This window comes from Notolepis coatsorum, assembly GCF_963971535.1.
Source record: "Notolepis coatsorum genome assembly, chromosome: 3".
NCBI lineage: Eukaryota > Metazoa > Chordata > Actinopteri > Aulopiformes > Paralepididae > Notolepis > Notolepis coatsorum.
Genome location: NC_140167.1, coordinates 2,150,053 through 2,163,941, shown reverse-complemented (window position 1 = coordinate 2,163,941; position 13,889 = coordinate 2,150,053).

The window sequence follows — 13,889 nt, the reverse complement described above, 5'->3', positions numbered from 1 at the left end:
GAAGCAATTCATCCAGAGCCGTCGGGCCACAAATTACCAAAAATATCACGAGGGCCTGCAGCTCAGAAATAAATACAGGTAACTCCTTTAAGTACAGACTCGGAACCCAATTCATATGCATTGTTGGGGGTGACATTTTTAAACAACAACAACAACAACAACACAGGCTCCCGGTGGTCTCCGGGGCTCAGTCAGTTATCACCGTCTCCCGGTGGGTGCACTACTAACGCTGCTTTTTTAAATCAAAAAGTGGCCAATTCTCAGCCACCAAACCATTATCGTAACTACTGTATATAACAATGACTCTCCTTTAAGAAGTCGCCGGTCCACATCAACACCCCCCCCCCCCCAAGTGTCTGTACTTTGGCTTTGAATACGACGCAGTAAAAGGCAGGTTGACCGCGAAGATCTTTGCTCTGAATAAAACGACTACATTAAAGCAATTGCTACGAATTAATCCCCCTGTGCCATCACTGTGTGTGTGTGTGTGTGTGTGTGTGTGTGTGTGTGTGTGTGTGTGTGTGTGTGTGTGTGTGTGTGTGTGTGTGTGTGTGTGTGTGTGTGTGTGTGTGTGTGTGTGTGTGAGTGAGAAAGGGTGACAGTACTAAATAGACCCAGAGAGTGATGGCATGGGGGGGGGGATTAATTCGTAGGATGTAGCAATTGCTTTAACGTAGTTTTATTCGGCGCAAAGGGGCCTGAGAGACGGGGGGGGGGGGGGCTTTGCACCTGCAACCTTCCCGTAGAAAACACAACACAATCTCAGACCCTGTCCGAACGTGGAACAAGAGGCCCCCGTCAGCTGCTCTGTGGCCCCGGCTTAGGGGCCCCCCAGGGTGCCTCTCTCTGGTGTTAAATGAGCAGGGGCCTCCAGACGGCCTCTCTCTGGTGTTAAATGAGCAGGGGCCCCCAGACGGCCTCTCTCTCTCTGGTGTTAAATGAGCAGGGGCCCCCAGACGGCCTCTCTCTCTCTGGTGTTAAATGAGCAGGGGCCCCCAGACGGCCTCTCTCTCTCTGGTGTTAAATGAGCAGGGGCCCCCAGACGGCCTCTCTCTGGTGTTAAATGAGCAGGGGCCCCCAGACGGCCTCTCTCTCTCTGGTGTTAAATGAGCAGGGGCCCCCAGACGGCCTCTCTCTCTCTGGTGTTAAATGAGCAGGGGCCCCCAGACGGCCTCTCTCTCTCTGGTGTTAAATGAGCAGGGGCCCCCAGACGGCCTCTCTCTGGTGTTAAATGAGCAGGGGCCCCCAGACGGCCTCTCTCTCTGGTGTTAAATGAGCAGGGGCCCCCAGACGGCCTCTCTCTCTCTGGTGTTAAATGAGCAGGGGCCTCCAGACGGCCTCTCTCTCTCTGGTGTTAAATGAGCAGGGGCCCCCAGACGGCCTCTCTCTCTCTGGTGTTAAATGAGCAGGGGCCCCCAGACGGTCTCTCTCTCTGGTGTTAAATGAGCAGGGGCCTCCAGACGGCCTCTCTCTGGTGTTAAATGAGCAGGGGCCCCCAGACGGCCTCTCTCTGGTGTTAAATGAGCAGGGGCCCCCAGACGGCCTCTCTCTCTCTGGTGTTAAATGAGCAGGGGCCCCCAGACGGCCTCTCTCTCTGGTGTTAAATGAGCAGGGGCCCCCAGACGGTCTCTCTCTCTCTGGTGTTAAATGAGCAGGGGCCCCCAGACGGCCTCTCTCTCTCTGGTGTTAAATGAGCAGGGGCCCCCAGACGGCCTCTCTCTCTCTGGTGTTAAATGAGCAGGGGCCCCCAGACGGCCTCTCTCTGGTGTTAAATGAGCAGGGGCCCCCAGACGGCCTCTCTCTCTCTGGTGTTAAATGAGCAGGGGCCTCCAGACGGCCTCTCTCTGGTGTTAAATGAGCAGGGGCCCCCAGACGGCCTCTCTCTCTCTGGTGTTAAATGAGCAGGGGCCCCCAGACGGCCTCTCTCTCTCTGGTGTTAAATGAGCAGGGGCCTCCAGACGGCCTCTCTCTCTCTGGTGTTAAATGAGCAGGGGCCCCCAGACGGCCTCTCTCTCTCTGGTGTTAAATGAGCAGGGGCCCCCAGACGGCCTCTCTCTCTCTGGTGTTAAATGAGCAGGGGCCCCCAGACGGCCTCTCTCTGGTGTTAAATGAGCAGGGGCCCCCAGACGGCCTCTCTCTCTGGTGTTAAATGAGCAGGGGCCTCCAGACGGCCTCTCTCTGGTGTTAAATGAGCAGGGGCCCCCAGACGGCCTCTCTCTCTCTGGTGTTAAATGAGCAGGGGCCCCCAGACGGCCCTCTCTCTGGTGTTAAATGAGCAGGGGCCCCCAGACGGCCTCTCTCTCTGGTGTTAAATGAGCAGGGGCCTCCAGACGGCCTCTCTCTCTCTGGTGTTAAATGAGCAGGGGCCCCCAGACGGCCTCTCTCTGGTGTTAAATGAGCAGGGGCCTCCAGACGGCCTCTCTCTGGTGTTAAATGAGCAGGGGCCTCCAGACGGTCTCTCTCTGGTGTTAAATGAGCAGGGGCCCCCAGACGGCCTCTCTCTCTGGTGTTAAATGAGCAGGGGCCTCCAGACGGCCTCTCTCTGGTGTTAAATGAGCAGGGGCCCCCAGACGGCCTCTCTCTGGTGTTAAATGAGCAGGGGCCTCCAGACGGCCTCTCTCTGGTGTTAAATGAGCAGGGGCCCCCAGACGGCCTCTCTCTCTGGTGTTAAATGAGCAGGGGCCTCCAGACGGCCTCTCTCTCTCTGGTGTTAAATGAGCAGGGGCCCCCAGACGGCCTCTCTCTCTGGTGTTAAATGAGCAGGGGCCCCCAGACGGCCTCTCTCTCTCTGGTGTTAAATGAGCAGGGGCCTCCAGACGGCCTCTCTCTCTCTGGTGTTAAATGAGCAGGGGCCCCCAGACGGCCTCTCTCTCTCTGGTGTTAAATGAGCAGGGGCCCCCAGACGGCCTCTCTCTCTGGTGTTAAATGAGCAGGGGCCCCCAGACGGCCTCTCTCTCTCTGGTGTTAAATGAGCAGGGGCCTCCAGACGGCCTCTCTCTGGTGTTAAATGAGCAGGGCCTCCAGACGGCCTCTCTCTCTGGTGTTAAATGAGCAGGGGCCCCCAGATGGCCTCTCTCTCTCTGGTGTTAAATGAGCAGGGGCCCCCAGACGGCCTCTCTCTCTCTGGTGTTAAATGAGCAGGGGCCCCCAGACGGCCTCTCTCTGGTGTTAAATGAGCAGGGGCCCCCAGACGGCCTCTCTCTCTCTGGTGTTAAATGAGCAGGGGCCCCCAGACGGCCTCTCTCTCTCTGGTGTTAAATGAGCAGGGGCCTCCAGACGGCCTCTCTCTCTCTGGTGTTAAATGAGCAGGGGCCCCCAGACGGCCTCTCTCTGGTGTTAAATGAGCAGGGGCCCCCAGACGGCCTCTCTCTCTCTGGTGTTAAATGAGCAGGGGCCCCCAGACGGCCTCTCTCTCTCTGGTGTTAAATGAGCAGGGGCCCCCAGACGGCCTCTCTCTCTCTGGTGTTAAATGAGCAGGGGCCCCCAGACGGCCTCTCTCTCTCTGGTGTTAAATGAGCAGGGGCCTCCAGACGGCCTCTCTCTCTCTGGTGTTAAATGAGCAGGGGCCCCCAGACGGCCTCTCTCTCTCTGGTGTTAAATGAGCAGGGGCCCCCAGACGGCCTCTCTCTCTCTGGTGTTAAATGAGCAGGGGCCTCCAGACGGCCTCTCTCTCTGGTGTTAAATGAGCAGGGGCCCCCAGACGGCCTCTCTCTGGTGTTATGAGCAGGGGCCCCCAGACGGCCTCTCTCTCTCTGGTGTTAAATGAGCAGGGGCCTCCAGACGGCCTCTCTCTCTCTGGTGTTAAATGAGCAGGGGCCCCCAGACGGCCTCTCTCTCTCTGGTGTTAAATGAGCAGGGGCCCCAGACGGCCTCTCTCTCTCTGGTGTTAAATGAGCAGGGGCCCCCAGACGGCCTCTCTCTCTGGTGTTAAATGAGCAGGGGCCCCCAGACGGCCTCTCTCTCTCTGGTGTTAAATGAGCAGGGGCCCCCAGACGGCCTCTCTCTCTCTGGTGTTAAATGAGCAGGGGCCCCCAGACGGCCTCTCTCTCTCTGGTGTTAAATGAGCAGGGGCCCCCAGACGGCCTCTCTCTCTCTGGTGTTAAATGAGCAGGGGCCCCCAGACGGCCTCTCTCTCTCTGGTGTTAAATGAGCAGGGGCCCCCAGACGGCCTCTCTCTCTCTGGTGTTAAATGAGCAGGGGCCCCCAGACGGCCTCTCTCTCTCTGGTGTTAAATGAGCAGGGGCCCCCAGACGGCCCTCTCTCTCTCTGGTGTTAAATGAGCAGGGGCCCCCCAGACGGCCTCTCTCTCTCTGGTGTTAAATGAGCAGGGGCCCCCAGACGGCCTCTCTCTCTCTGGTGTTAAATGAGCAGGGGCCCCCAGACGGCCTCTCTCTCTCTGGTGTTAAATGAGCAGGGGCCCCCAGACGGCCTCTCTCTGGTGTTAAATGAGCAGGGGCCCCCAGACGGCCTCTCTCTCTCTGGTGTTAAATGAGCAGGGGCCCCCAGACGGCCTCTCTCTCTCTGGTGTTAAATGAGCAGGGGCCTCCAGACGGCCTCTCTCTCTCTGGTGTTAAATGAGCAGGGGCCCCCAGACGGCCTCTCTCTGGTGTTAAATGAGCAGGGGCCCCCAGACGGCCTCTCTCTCTCTGGTGTTAAATGAGCAGGGGCCCCCAGACGGTCTCTCTCTCTCTGGTGTTAAATGAGCAGGGGCCCCCAGACGGCCTCTCTCTCTGGTGTTAAATGAGCAGGGGCCCCCAGACGGCCTCTCTCTCTGGTGTTAAATGAGCAGGGGCCCCCAGACGGCCTCTCTCTCTGGTGTTAAATGAGCAGGGGCCCCCAGACGGCCTCTCTCTCTGGTGTTAAATGAGCAGGGGCCTCCAGACGGCCTCTCTCTCTGGTGTTAAATGAGCAGGGGCCCCCAGACGGGCCTCTCTCTCTCTGGTGTTAAATGAGCAGGGGCCCCCAGACGGCCTCTCTCTCTCTGGTGTTAAATGAGCAGGGGCCCCCAGACGGTCTCTCTCTCTCTGGTGTTAAATGAGCAGGGGCCCCCAGACGGCCTCTCTCTCTCTGGTGTTAAATGAGCAGGGGCCCCCAGACGGCCTCTCTCTCTCTGGTGTTAAATGAGCAGGGGCCCCCAGACGGCCTCTCTCTCTGGTGTTAAATGAGCAGGGGCCCCCAGACGGCCTCTCTCTCTCTGGTGTTAAATGAGCAGGGGCCCCCAGACGGCCTCTCTCTCTCTGGTGTTAAATGAGCAGGGGCCCCAGACGGCCTCTCTCTCTGGTGTTAAATGAGCAGGGGCCCCCAGACGGCCTCTCTCTCTCTGGTGTTAAATGAGCAGGGGCCCCCAGACGGCCTCTCTCTCTGGTGTTAAATGAGCAGGGGCCTCCAGACGGCCTCTCTCTCTCTGGTGTTAAATGAGCAGGGGCCTCCAGGCGGCCTCTCTCTCTCTGGTGTTAAATGAGCAGGGGCCCCCAGACGGCCTCTCTCTCTCTGGTGTTAAATGAGCAGGGGCCCCCAGACGGCCTCTCTCTCTCTGGTGTTAAATGAGCAGGGGCCCCCAGACGGCCTCTCTCTCTGGTGTTAAATGAGCAGGGGCCCCCAGACGGCCTCTCTCTGGTGTTAAATGAGCAGGGGCCTCCAGACGGCCTCTCTCTGGTGTTAAATGAGCAGGGGCCCCCAGACGGCCTCTCTCTGGTGTTAAATGAGCAGGGGCCCCCAGACGGCCTCTCTCTCTCTGGTGTTAAATGAGCAGGGGCCTCCAGACGGTCTCTCTCTCTCTGGTGTTAAATGAGCAGGGGCCTCCAGACGGCCTCTCTCTCTGGTGTTAAATGAGCAGGGGCCCCCAGACGGCCTCTCTCTCTCTGGTGTTAAATGAGCAGGGGCCTCCAGACGGCCTCTCTCTCTCTGGTGTTAAATGAGCAGGGGCCCCCAGACGGCCTCTCTCTCTCTGGTGTTAAATGAGCAGGGGCCCCCAGACGGCCTCTCTCTGGTGTTAAATGAGCAGGGGCCCCCAGACGGCCTCTCTCTCTCTGGTGTTAAATGAGCAGGGGCCTCCAGACGGCCTCTCTCTCTCTGGTGTTAAATGAGCAGGGGCCCCCAGACGGCCTCTCTCTCTCTGGTGTTAAATGAGCAGGGGCCCCCAGACGGCCTCTCTCTCTCTGGTGTTAAATGAGCAGGGGCCTCCAGACGGCCTCTCTCTCTCTGGTGTTAAATGAGCAGGGGCCTCCAGACGGCCTCTCTCTGGTGTTAAATGAGCAGGGGCCCCCAGACGGCCTCTCTCTGGTGTTAAATGAGCAGGGGCCCCCAGACGGCCTCTCTCTCTCTGGTGTTAAATGAGCAGGGGCCCCCAGACGGCCTCTCTCTCTCTGGTGTTAAATGAGCAGGGGCCCCCAGATGGCCTCTCTCTCTCTGGTGTTAAATGAGCAGGGGCCCCCAGACGGCCTCTCTCTCTCTGGTGTTAAATGAGCAGGGGCCCCCAGACGGCCTCTCTCTCTCTGGTGTTAAATGAGCAGGGGCCCCCAGACGGCCTCTCTCTCTCTGGTGTTAAATGAGCAGGGGCCCCCAGACGGCCTCTCTCTCTCTGGTGTTAAATGAGCAGGGGCCCCCAGACGGCCTCTCTCTCTCTGGTGTTAAATGAGCAGGGGCCCCCAGACGGTCTCTCTCTCTCTGGTGTTAAATGAGCAGGGGCCCCCAGACGGCCTCTCTCTGGTGTTAAATGAGCAGGGGCCCCCAGACGGCCTCTCTCTCTGGTGTTAAATGAGCAGGGGCCTCCAGACGGTCTCTCTCTCTCTGGTGTTAAATGAGCAGGGGCCCCCAGACGGCCTCTCTCTCTCTGGTGTTAAATGAGCAGGGGCCTCCAGGCGGCCTCTCTCTCTCTGGTGTTAAATGAGCAGGGGCCCCCAGACGGCCTCTCTCTCTCTGGTGTTAAATGAGCAGGGGCCCCCAGACGGCCTCTCTCTGGTGTTAAATGAGCAGGGGCCCCCAGACGGCCTCTCTCTCTGGTGTTAAATGAGCAGGGGCCCCCAGACGGCCTCTCTCTCTGGTGTTAAATGAGCAGGGGCCTCCAGACGGCCTCTCTCTCTGGTGTTAAATGAGCAGGGGCCCCCAGACGGCCTCTCTCTCTCTGGTGTTAAATGAGCAGGGGCCCCCAGACGGCCTCTCTCTCTCTGGTGTTAAATGAGCAGGGGCCCCCAGACGGCCTCTCTCTCTGGTGTTAAATGAGCAGGGGCCCCCAGACGGCCTCTCTCTCTGGTGTTAAATGAGCAGGGGCCCCCAGACGGCCTCTCTCTGGTGTTAAATGAGCAGGGGCCCCCAGACGGCCTCTCTCTCTGGTGTTAAATGAGCAGGGGCCCCCAGACGGCCTCTCTCTGGTGTTAAATGAGCAGGGGCCCCCAGACGGCCTCTCTCTCTGGTGTTAAATGAGCAGGGGCCCCCAGACGGCCTCTCTCTGGTGTTAAATGAGCAGGGGCCCCCAGACGGCCTCTCTCTGGTGTTAAATGAGCAGGGGCCCCCAGACGGTCTCTCTCTCTGGTGTTAAATGAGCAGGGGCCTCCAGACGGCCTCTCTCTCTGGTGTTAATTGAGCAGGGGCCCCCAGACGGCCCCTCTCTCTCTGGTGTTAAATGAGCAGGGGCCCCCAGACGGCCTCTCTCTCTCTGGTGTTAAATGAGCAGGGGCCTCCAGACGGCCTCTCTCTCTGGTGTTAAATGAGCAGGGGCCCCCAGACGGCCTCTCTCTCTCTGGTGTTAAATGAGCAGGGGCCCCCAGACGGCCTCTCTCTCTCTGGTGTTAAATGAGCAGGGGCCCCCAGACGGCCTCTCTCTCTCTGGTGTTAAATGAGCAGGGGCCCCCAGACGGCCTCTCTCTCTCTGGTGTTAAATGAGCAGGGGCCCCCAGACGGCCTCTCTCTCTCTGGTGTTAAATGAGCAGGGGCCCCCAGACGGCCTCTCTCTCTCTGGTGTTAAATGAGCAGGGGCCTCCAGACGGCCCCTCTCTCTCTGGTGTTAAATGAGCAGGGGCCCCCAGACGGCCTCTCTCTCTCTGGTGTTAAATGAGCAGGGGCCTCCAGACGGCCTCTCTCTCTGGTGTTAAATGAGCAGGGGCCCCCAGACGGCCTCTCTCTCTCTGGTGTTAAATGAGCAGGGGCCCCCAGACGGCCTCTCTCTGGTGTTAAATGAGCAGGGGCCCCCAGACGGCCTCTCTCTCTCTGGTGTTAAATGAGCAGGGGCCCCCAGACGGCCTCTCTCTCTCTGGTGTTAAATGAGCAGGGGCCCCCAGACGGCCTCTCTCTCTCTGGTGTTAAATGAGCAGGGGCCCCCACGAGGCCTCTCCGGTGTTTAGATGCGCAGGGGCCCCCAGACGGCCTCTCTCAGGGGCCCCCAGACGGCCTCTCTCAGGGACCCCCAGACGGCCTCTCTCCTGGGCCCCCAGACGGCCTCTCTCAGGGGCCCCCAGACGGCCTCTCTCAGGGACCCCCAGACGGCCTCTCTCCTGGGCCCCCAGACGGCCTCTCTCAGGGGCCCCCAGACGGCCTCTCTCAGGGGCCCCCCCGCCTGCAGATATCTCTCGGAGCAGCGGGAGCAGAATTCAGGCAACAATTACAATCAAGTCAGGGTGAGTCGTTAGGCCTGGGGGCCCGGCGGCACCTGCGCTGGATGCTGATGAGACACTTAGCCCCCCAGACCCCCCCCCCTCCCCTTCCCCCCTCCCTCCACCTCCCTCCCTCCTCTTCTCCTACAGACCCGTAGGCTGCGTTCACACTGCAGGGCGAAAGTGGCTCGAATTCGTTTTTTATTCTTTTGCTCATAACTCGTAGCATGTTTACATTTTATTTGTGTCACAGTGTGAACAGCACACATTTTCAATTCTGATTCTTGGGCCACTTTCATAATGTGGTTCTAAATCAGATATAGGTCTGATATTTTTTTTTTTTTTTGCTTCCTGTAAGATAAGATAAGATGATCCTTTATTAACCTGTTCCACCCGTGGAATATTTCCGCCTAAAATATATACCTAGGTAAATGGAATATTGCTCCACTTCTACAAGGTCCATTTGCATATTCTTGGTATCTAGGGACATCTATGGACCTCAGGGAATGTATCCCCAGTGTCAGAAATATTGTGTCTATTACTAGGCTTGCTTAAATTGTGATGAAACAAAGGAAAATATTAATTAGGATTTTTCTTTGAATCTTTGACAGTGAATAACACCATGACAATAATGACCAAACTTAAAAAACTGCCACTGATCTAGTTCAGTACCTTCTTGAGAGGAAATTAATAAAGGGAAGATGATTAAACAGAAGGTTTTGTATATACAGTACTGAATTCTCCCATCCGGACCAATGCAATTTGAAATATTATTATAGAATATAGAATATGATGCTTATACATTACCTTATTATAGCAAATTCGCACATTTATATATATACATATTATCTTTCAAATGCCCAAGTTCAATTTGGATTTAGTATCACCAGGCGTGCATAAGAACAGATAATGATATCTACTGTAATTTACTGTACTTTATTATTTTCACCACAGTGCAACCGTTTCGAAACTAATTTCAGATCTAATTGTTCCTACATGCTAACAATAGGGAGGAGAAACTAACTTTGTTTAAATATTTGTCAAAAACATTACCTTTTGTGGCTTATCCCGAATAATAACAGTTATTGAAATAATTCATTCAGAACGCTGAACTTTGAACCCCCACAGTATCTGCCAGGAAGTGTAGTTCGGAATAACTCCAATGCTGATCCACAGCTATGCATCCCCTCGACAAAATGGCCACAAAAAACTACAATTCCCATGATTCAAATTTCGCCGTCTTGTAATAGACTTCAGCAAATCGAGAAGTAAAAACGATCTAATGGCACTTTTAACCTATTGCTAAACTAACGTATTGATGATAATATACATTCTACATGCTTTTGTGACATGTTAGTGATGTTAATACTTGAAAACGTTTGATAAAAAAATCGCCAAAAATATGCAACACTGAAAAATATTGATTTATGACCATATGCCATTTTGGGGTCGGTACCGACCCCGTCGGGTGGAACAGGTTTTCCCCTTGGGGAAATTCGGGTGTCAAAGCAGCATGGGGGGGGGGGGGGTACAGGGGGGTACAGGGGGGGGGGATACAGGGTCTAGATCGATTTGTCACAATTTTCTTTAATGTTCATTTACGCATGCCGGTCATTTCAGGAGAGTGACCAGTTCACACTGGAATCTGATACTGGCCACATTTATATATATATATTTATTTATATAAAAATCTGATCTGAGCAATAAATCACAATTGAGCACTAAGGCTTACAGTGTGAACGTAACAGTTCCCCCTCTCTCTTTCTCTCTCTCTGCCCCCTCCCCCCTCTCTCTCTCTCTCTCTCTCTCTCTCTCTCTCTGCCCCCTCCCCCCTCTCTCTCTCTGCCTCCTCCCCCCCCTCTCTCTCTGCCTCCTCCCCTCTCTTTTTCTGCCCCCTCCCCCCCCTCTCTCTCTGCCTTCCCCCCCCTCTCTCTCTGCCTCCTCCCCCTCTCTCTCTGCCTCCTCCCCCCCTCTCTCTCTCTGCCCCCTCCCCCCCCCCTCTCTCTCTGCCTCCTCCCCCCCCTCTCTCTCTATGCCTCCCCCCCCTCTCTCTGCCTCCCCCCCTCTCTCTCTGCCTCCCCCCTCTCTCTCTGCCCCCTCCCCCCCCTCTCTTTCTCTGCCTCCCCCCTCTCTCTCTCTCTCTGCCTCCCCCCTCTCTCTGCCTCCTCCCCCCCCTCTCTCTCTCTGCCTCCCCCCTCTCTCTCTCTCTCTGCCTCCCCCCTCTCTCTGCCTCCTCCCCCCCCTCTCTCTCTCTGCCTCCCCCCTCTCTCTCTCTGCCTCCCCCCCCCTCTCTGCCTCCCCCCTCTCTCTCTGCCTCCCCCCTCTATCTCTGCCCCCTCCCCCCCCTCTCTTTCTCTGCCTCCCCCCTCTCTCTCTCTGCCTCCTCCCCCCCTCTCTCTCTCTGCCTCCCCCCCCCTCTCTCTCTGCCCCCCCCTCTCTCTCTGCCTCCCCCCCCCTCTCTGCCTCCCCCCTCTCTCTCTGCCTCCCCCCCTCTCTCTCTGCCTCCCCCCTCTCTCTCTGCCCCCTCCCCCCCCCTCTCTCTGCCTCCCCCCTCTCTCTCTGCCCCTCCCCCCCTCTCTCTGCCTCCCCCCCTCTCTCTCTGCCTCCCCCCTCTCTCTCTGCCCCCTCCCCCCCTCTCTCTCTCTGCCTCCTCCCCCCCCTCTCTCTCTCTGCCTCCCCCCCCTCTCTCTCTGCCCCCCCCTCTCTCTCTCTGCATCCCCCCCCCTCTCTCTCTGCCCCCCCCTCTCTCTCTCTGCCTCCCCCCCTCTCTCTGCCTCCCCCCTCTCTCTCTGCCTCCCCTCTCTCTCTCTGCTCCCCCCCTCTCTCTCTGCCCCCCCCCCCTCTCTCTCTGCCCCCCCCCCCCTCTCTCTGCCCCCCCCCTCTCTCTGACCCTCACATTGCAGCACTCCCCCCCCCCCCTGTGTGTGTAGCTGGAGTGCTCCTCTACTCAATCACTCTTCATCGCTCTTCACTCTTCATCGCTCTTCACTCTTCATCACTCTTCATCGCTCTTCACTCTTCATCGCTCCTCCTCGCTGCCGCGCAGAAGAACCCTGAGGAGCAGCAGAACCCTGAGGAGCAGCAGAACCATGAGGAGCAGCAGAACGTACAGTACAGTACGGCAGAAACCCGCCACTATGGAGCCCGTTCATCCAGAACGACATGTTTGGATTTATTATTTATTATACAATATGTCTGCAAAACATGTCTTTCTTTCTTTCTTTCTTTCTTTCTTTCTTTCTTTCTTTCTTTCTTTCTTTCTTGCTTGCTTGCTTGCTTGCTTGCTTTCTTTCTTTCTTTCTTTCTTTCTTTCTTTCTTTCTTTCTTTCTTTCTTTCTTTCTTTCTTTCTTTCTTTCTTTCTTTCTTTCTTTCTTTCTTTCTTTCTTTCTTTCTTTCTTTCTTTGCTTGTTTGCTTGCTTGCTTGCTTGCTTGCTTTCTTTCTTTCTTTTTTTGTATTCAGTGAAGTACATTGCAAGGTTGTTTCCAAGTGCAGAAAATGTGTTTATATTAGGATATATTGCGATTAGATATGATTAGGGTAGATATGGAAGAGGCGGCTGAAGTAGTGCGATTAGCTGAAAACAAACACAAGGTTTGTTGAACCAGAACTCATGATGGTCAGATAAATGAGGTTCTACTGTGTATATATATGTGTGTGTGTGTGTGTGTGTGTGTGTGTGTGTGTGTGTATGTATATTTACATTTACATTTAGTCATTTAGCTGACGCTTTTATCCAAAGCGATTTACAAGTTCTGTACGACAAGTCATCAGGAAGGGCACAACTACTATCAGCTGAGTAACAATGTTCATCAAAGTGTTGAGTGCTACAGTGTAGGTTAGTTTATTAGGACAAGTGCATGATGACAGTAAGGTTAGTTAGGGTTAGATTTTTTTTTATTTTTGTATATGTATATGTCTATGTATATATGTATACCACATTGATTGCCATTTTTGTGAAGTATTACTGCCTGGAAAATGTATGCAATAAATACACATGAAGGATATTACAATAATTTGTAAAGCTTTCACACTTACTGTACATGCTTACTGTACATGCTTAATGTGCTGTATGTTCACCTGTATACTGTTGAGGCGATGGAAGGCTACATGAGGCTAGTCTCTCTTCTCTTCATTTAGCTGAACGCTTTTATCCAAAGCGACTTACAAACTCTGTACAACAAGTCAGCAGGAAGGACACAACTCTGGGTCAGTGATATCGTTCGTCAAACAGTTGAACTTGAGTGTTACGCTCTGAGTGCATAGTAGTATAGATAGACATATAGACATATTAGCATGATAGGTAGTAGTATAAGTGGTGTGGTATGTTATCTTGGTGTGATTATGACACAGAGATAACGTATTAATCAGTGGTGGAAAGTATTTTTACTCAAATCTTTACTTATAATTATTTTCTTTCATTTTCTTTCAAGAGGGACGTAATCATAACTGGACCACATACCACTTTAACATGACCTTTATGCTCCCAAGCACTGGAATACACAAACATTGATTGAAAATTGTATTAACAGATTGCAGAATGGGTACAGTACAGTACGGCTCAATACACACAATTGTTAAGGGGATGCAGACCAGAGAAAGACTTTCGTCTTGTTTACATCAGGGTCCCCCGTTTTCAATTCATAACATTTATGACATACATGACATACAGATAGACAGTACTGTTACATCCAGACATTTATGACATACAAGATATACAAATATACAGTACAGTTTATAAAAGAAAATATATACATTCATGTCGAATGCGTACTTTCACTTTAGATACTTAAGTACATTAAATAGCAAATACTTCTCTACTTTTAGTAGAATTTGAACAGAGGACTTTTACTTTTACCAGAGTACTCATTTATCTGGGTAGTTCTACTTTTACTTAAGTAAAGGAACTGTGTACTTCCTCCACCACTGGTGTTAATGAATCACGCCTTAAGCTACGTTCACGCCGCAAGCTACGCTCACGCCATAAGCAAGCCTTAGTGCTAGACCACATAATGAAAGTGGCCCAAATCCGAATGTAAAAGATCAGATTCCATGTGATTCGTGCTGCTCATCACACTCAGATCTGAGTCACATCAGATTCATGTGAAATGCAACCCATCTCTGCACAGACAGATAGTGTCTAGTAGCTACAGGGGCTGCCGTGCTTATGTTATGGTCCGGAAGAATAATAATCTTAGTTTATTTATATAGCACCTTTCATACATAGAATGCAGCTCAAAGTGCTTAACCGTTTCCCGGCCAACCACGGATAAATCCGTGTTTCGAATCCAACGGTTGAGGA